Genomic DNA, 7,137 nt, shown 5'->3' on the forward strand with positions numbered 1-7,137 from the left:
AATAAATTTTTATATGTTCTGTTTTATAAAATGAGCTTGTTTTATTCAATGACAACACACCAATAATTTCAAGTAATGTTTGTTAATTTCCAAGAAACAATGTGATCTATTTTAAATTAATTAACAAATACTTTTTTAATAATTATTTATTATAAAATCTTGTCATAATCATTTTTGAATACTTTCGTTACCAAAATCAATAATAAATAATGTTTTCATTCAATTATTTATCAACCTATTTGGGCTAGGACACTTTTTTGTTTCGATCTTACGCCAAATTGGCTCTACTTTCATTTATTCTCTAGGAACTTTGTGGTGGGATTCGCAGGAAATGAGGTATTTTGCAAAAACACAACTTCTTCGATTTTAGTCAAAAATGCACAAAAAAATGAAATTTTTGAAACTTTACAATTCCCAAAATAATCGGTCTAAAAGACTATTTTTTAGACATACGCAAATTTTTGTAGACTCTATTTCATCCTCTGGCACAATCAACGTAAACTGAACTTTCCCGTGCAGTAATTATTTGCAAAGATACACAGTCTTTTTTAAACTTAGTGATTTTTCGCCGAAAATAAAAAAAGGGGACTTTTAAATGTATCATAACTCGGAACCAACAGAAGTTAGCGGATTTTTTTTTAAAATAAAATTTGTTCGGCATTTTGTTTTCTTTCTTTTTTCTGTTGGACAAAACTAACAGATGTCTGAACTGCTAATAGAGGAACCTATATAGGATCCTTTGTCCTTTTTCGTCTTTTCTGTCCTCTTTTCAAAAATTAAATTTTTAATCTTATTTTTTCCGATTGAAAGAAAATCTACTCGTCCTATCGAAAAATGGTTAATAATGAATTTATAGATCTTTTTAGACGAACAACTTTTGACTGTTAATTTTAGTTCGCACTTTTGTCGTTTTTTCAAAAAAATGTGATATTTTTATTTTGAATGTTATTTTTTACGAATAAAGCAAAAGCTACGTGTTCTATCAAAAAGTGATTCATTACAAATTTTTAGGCCTTTGAGCAAAAAATGAAATTTTTGGATTTTTCATTATTTTTGGTACGATAAAATTTGGAATTTTCAAGCTTTCGAACAAATTAAAAAAGTTTTTACTATAATCTTGTAGGTATTTGAAAATTCAATGTTTTCCTTTTCTTGACTTTTTTTCATATTATGCGTTGTTTGGCTTTAAATGTTCATTTTAGTTTGTTTTTTGGGATTTTGAAAATACGTTAACTCTGATCATTTTCTTTTTAGAGAAAAAAGTCATTGGGATAAATTGTTTGAGTTTCTGAGTACTATGAGTAACCGTAGATAGAATTTATAAATCTTGAAAAAATGTGGTATCAAAAATGTTGAAAATCCGCTAGCTTTTTGAATTTTTATCCAAAATAGCTGGTTTACGAACTTGTTCTTTCTTTTTAGGCCTTAAAAAAGTGTGCGAAAGCACAATCCAATCTGATTAATTTTTTGAAAGTTACCGTGCCTACAGAATACAGACTACAGACAGGCGGATAGATAGACAAACACCTTCGTAAAAATCGTTTTTTCTGACTCAGTGAGTCTCAACACGTGGAGATTTAATGAAAACCGACAAAGTAAAATTTTACATAAAACCAATACCTTCTCATTAGGATGACAATTTAAAAAGTTAGTTTTCTACTAAATAGTCCAGTTTTGAAATGAATAGTTTCAATTTTAATTCAATAGTAGAATTTCATACCAAAATAATGAATCTTCAAAACAAATTACTTTTTAATAAAAGAGTTCATTTAACCACATAATAAAATTTTCAACCAAAAAGATGATTTTTTAACCAAGACGATTAATTTTTTATTACGAAAAATCTAAAAGAAATGCGTGAATTTTCAGTCAAGTAGTTGAAATTTAAACTAAAAAGAAGACCAATTTTCAACTTAATGTGGAATATTTATACAAAAATGAATGGAATAGTCAAATTTTAAACCCAAGAGGAGAATCTTCAAAAAATATGAATTTTCTAAATAAAAAAATATGCATTTTTAACCAAAGAGTTAAATTTTCAACAAAAATATGAATTTTCCCGCGAGAAGATAAATGTTCTACCATAAAAAATGAATCTTTAATAAAACTCATTAATTTTTAACAAAAGAGTTGAATTTTAAAGCGAGAAGGAAGAATAATTTAGAAAACGGTTAAATTTTCAACTGGAAAACATGGGTTTTTAACCAAAAATTAAATTTTCTTTTGAAAAGTTAAATTTCCGTTAATAGCTTTAATTTAAAAAAGCTAATTTTCAAATGATTAATTAAATTTTTTAATCAAATTGTTCAATTGTTAAAAGATTACATTTTTTAACCAAAATGTATGAATTTTAAAACGAAAAAGACAAATTTTGAACCCAGAAAGAAAAAACTGGCTCATTAAATTGTTTAATTTTCACGCCTAAAAAACTATTTTTTTACAAAATAGCTGCCTTTTTATCTAAGTAGTAAATTTTGTAACAAAAATTGATGAATTCTCAAGCCAAAACTGACCAATAAAACTCTCTTATAGGAGATATACAAAAAATAAAAAATGACTTGAAAGTAACTAAAATTGAAGTTCCCAGTTACTGCTGAAATCTCAACTAAGTTACGTAATAAGTTACTTTTTAATATAGTAACGAAGTTATCCTAAAAATGACAAATAACACCACTTCTGAGTAATTCAGTTACTTGTAAAAAGTTACTGGCCAGCTGGTTTAAATTATCAACAAAATGACAAAATAAGATAAAGATGTTAAAAGGTGCAATTTCGGATAAAAATTTTATCATGTAGTTTACATTTTCTTCGAAATATTCCATAAATCGAGAATAATTCTATCCAGAGAGAAAACATTTTTTAAAATCTTTGTTTGCACTTTTATACAATAAACAGTATATATAGGAGTTGTTTATAGAGTCACTCTTCAGGCCTATAATTCTTCAAAAATCGGTTCACTTTTTTATTTTTCTGCTATTCTGAATATTTAAAAAAAATGAAGATTACTGCGATTCTACTCCTCACACTCGTGGGGCTTCTTCATTTTAATAGTAAGTGTAATATAATATTATAAATAATATTTATAATAAATATTACATGTGTGTTTACAAACATGTTAACTTAAAAACAACTAGCTTGACCTGATTTTTATTGCTGCCCTCATTTTACTAAACATATTTAAAAAGAAAGTGAAACATCGAATTGGGTTAAAAATGGATAGTTCTGAATTTTTTTCTTTCTTTATTGACTGAAAAATCTTCCTTGGTTGAAAATTCATTTTTTAAAAACAAATTTAACTATGCCATCCCTGATTGAAACTTTATCTTTTTTATGAATATTCATGTATTTTGTTGAAAAATAATTTCCTTGGTTAAAAAAATCCGAAAAATCTTTAACGCGTGTGCCCACTGGGCAGTTTTTAACAGTAGAAGTAGAATTTTCAAGTTATAAAGGATGAATTTGAACTAAAAATGGAATAGTTAAATTTTCATCTAAAGATTTTAATTTACAAAAAAATGATTTTGTAACAGTATTCGTAGTTCCACTTTTAACCAAGTTGTTTAATTTCCAAAAAAAAAAGTTTTTTATCTGAATAGTTTAATTATCAACAAAAAATTTGTATTTTTCTCTAAGATTAATGTTCTACCCAGGAATACGAATTTTCAACAAAATTGTTGAATTTTTAAGCAATAGAGAAATGAATCATTCATGAAACATTTGATTTATCAATCCGAAAATATTATTTTCAAAAACAAAGGTAATTTTCTACTAAATAGTTTGTTATTTAAATATATAGATTAATTTACACCAAATCAATTTTTGATTAAAAAAATATATTTTTAACAAAAAAAGGAATAGTTACATATTTATTTATAAAGTTTTTTCTTAGAAATCCAAAAATTTTAAAAATTTTACTTTTCAAAACAATAATATTATGCAAAAAAAAGAGTTGGTTCTCTACTAAATAGTTACCCAGTGGGCACAAAATTTTAGAACGTAATTGGAACGTCCTAAAAACGTTTCTTGGACGTACAAGTCAAAAGGCGTGATTTGAACGTTCAAAAAACTGTCCTAAGTCAGACCAAATAATGTTCTAAAAACGTTTTATGTTCGAAATACGTCTTTAAAATGTCTCTGGAACATTGTATGTTTATGGAACGTTATATGGACTGACTTAAAACATTTTTAAGCCGTTCTAAAGATGTTCTTTAACGCGTGTGCCCACTGGGTAAGTTTTTAAATAAATAGTTTAATTTTAAATAAAATAGTTCAATTTTTTATCAAAGTGATTAATTTTTAACTAAAAATGGAATAGTTAAAAAATAATTAACAAATAGAACATATTATTTTTTAAGCAACAAGATTAATTTTATAAAAAAAAATGTTCAGTAAAATGCATTATTTTCAACAAAGTTGTTAAAATTTTAACTAAAGAAGACAAATTTTCAACTAAATTGTTGAATTTTTGAACAAAAAAAAGTATATTCTACAAACCAGTGGATTTTTTCAAACGAAAAATATTATACCAGATAGTTGAATTTTTAACAAAAAATATCACTTTTGGATTAAAAATTTTTAAGTATTTTAAAAGAAAAATTACTTTTCAAGAAAAGAGCCCAGTGGGTGCAAGCGTTAAAGAACATCTTTAGAACGTCTTAAAAATGTCCTAAGTCAGTCCATATAACGTTCCATTAACATACAATGTTCCAGACACGTTTCAAAGACGTAATTGGAACATAAAACGTTTTAAGAACATTATGTGGCCTGACTTAGGGCAGTTTTTAAAACGTTTGAATGACTTCTTTTGACTTGTACGTCCAAAAAACGTTTTTAGGACGTTCCAATTACGTTCTAAAATGTTGTGCCCACTGGGAGGACATTCATCTAAATAGAGAAAGTAGGCTTAGTCCAAGTGCGCAAGGGCTGTTAGAAACGTAATCTTGCGCAAAAAGCCCAAGCGCAGCAGATCGAAACATTATTTTTATTACTGCCTTTTACCTATGCTCGCACGCCTGGAAAAGCGAACATTCCGTGCATGTGTTACAAAAACTGTATTATGAAAATTAAAAGTAGGAAATAAATGTATTCATTTTAAAAATGTATTATTAACGAAAATTAAAGAAATTTCGAAATAAAAAATTTTAAAAAATAATTCTAATTAAACAAAACTGAATAGAAAATAGTTTATAGAGTGGGCAACTTTTTGGCAATCATCTATAAATGTCCATTTTCCCTCTATTAAATTAGGTGCTGCTTCACACGCCCTGCAGGTACCCAGTGGGCACAAGCGTTAAAGAACATCTTTAGAACGTCTTAAAAATGTCCTAAGTCAGTCCATATAACGCTCCATAAACATACAATGTTCCAGAGATTTTAAAGACGTATTTCGAACATAAAACGTTTTTAGAACATTATTTGGTCTGACTTAGGACAGTTTTTTGAACGTTCAAATCACGCCTTTTGACTTGTACGTCCAAGAAACGTTTTTAGGATGTTCCAATTACGTTCTAAAATTTTGTGCCCACTGGGTAGATATGAAGGATGGCTCTATCTTTGGTGGTCGACCTCAACGTATCAACAAGGAACCCGCTGGGATGAAAAGGCAGAAATCACCTCGTCAACATTATTCGCGTTATTTAGTACTTATACACTTGTCATTGCACACTCTTTATGAAGTGGTTAAATTGGACCGGATAACATTAATCGGTCAAATCCCGCCAAAAATCTTCCAACGGATGTTAAGATATTTATAGGAGGTTCATATTTTTTAAATGCAAATTCAAGCGTTACAATGCTAGAAAACGATATTTATACACAAACGGCTTCGTCTATACAACAGTACCAGGCATTACAAAGATCATTTGTGCACATAAACAATCAGTAGATAAGTTGCGATTTCATCAGGAAATTTGAACCGACATGTCGCTTACTAGATCAAGATTGACTGCAGCAAATTGCCGCCAAGTACAAAAAAAGAATACCGCAAATGTATTTTCTCGAAAAAACCGAGGGACATTTCAGAAATCTTGTTCAAATTCACTATAGAATCAAAAAATGATAGTAAAACGAAAATCAGATTCAGATTTGCAAGATTTTGGAGATCCCAAGATTCAGAGACTCGAAAGTAGTTGAAAATCCCTTTCAAATCTAGCCGGAATTCCCCTTTATACTAGCGAATTTAAGGAATTTATTGAAAATATACGTTCTTAATAAGTGTGATTGTTTTCATGCAATTAATGTGTTTCTTTTCTTTATTGCGCACAGATAGAGCAAAACCTATTTTTCCGATTAATACCAAACTTAAAAATGGAGATGCGCAGTACTCCTTTATACTAGCTACACGGTAAAAAAAATTGAGCTGTGACAGGGATATTATTCCTTATTATCGCCAAACATTTAGCTGAAAACGAACGAAGGAATTTAGAAAGATCCCTGGATCAGCGAAAATGAATATCCTTGACCATTTTCCATATACCAGGGATATCGTATAGTCAAACCCCTAATAAGTATAGCACGCCTACCCCGGAACGGAAATGGCTTAATGGTGTAATAATAATAATAAGATAATAATAATAATAATAATAATAATAATAAGAGCCTCGGTGGCTCAGTTGGTTAGACATTCGGACTTCACCTCAGAGGTCCGGGGTTCGATCCCTGAGTCGGTACCTCTAGAAATTTTTCAATGTACCTTTACCGAGGTTCTGGTGGTTCGGAACCCACCTTAAGCTGTAGGTCCCCCCATCGTGTACTTGACTGCAACCCAGTCCGTCAATGATGGGGTAAAACCAGGTTTTGTCCAATTAGTCTGGGCAAACTGATCTCATCAGATCACTTGATTGCATTATAAAAATGCGTCCGTGACTGATGATACGAGGGTAGTTCAATAAGTCCTTAGAATGACCAACAGATGGCCGCGAATCGCTCCAAATCATCTGTTTTCAGGATAGAAGATTAAAAGTGCGTGAGTTAGCTGAGGCCACAAGGATATCTATAGGTGCAGTTGTTTCAATTCTACATGAAAAATTAGGCATGAAAAAAGCTATCGGCAAGATGGGTGCCGCGTTTGCTCTCAGCTGAGAATAAACGCAATAGAGTGGTCGCCTCTGAGGCTCTTTTGGCGCGCATAAGTCGGAA

The sequence above is a fragment of the Belonocnema kinseyi genome, chromosome 9 (assembly GCF_010883055.1).
Source record: "Belonocnema kinseyi isolate 2016_QV_RU_SX_M_011 chromosome 9, B_treatae_v1, whole genome shotgun sequence".
Lineage (NCBI taxonomy): Eukaryota > Metazoa > Arthropoda > Insecta > Hymenoptera > Cynipidae > Belonocnema > Belonocnema kinseyi.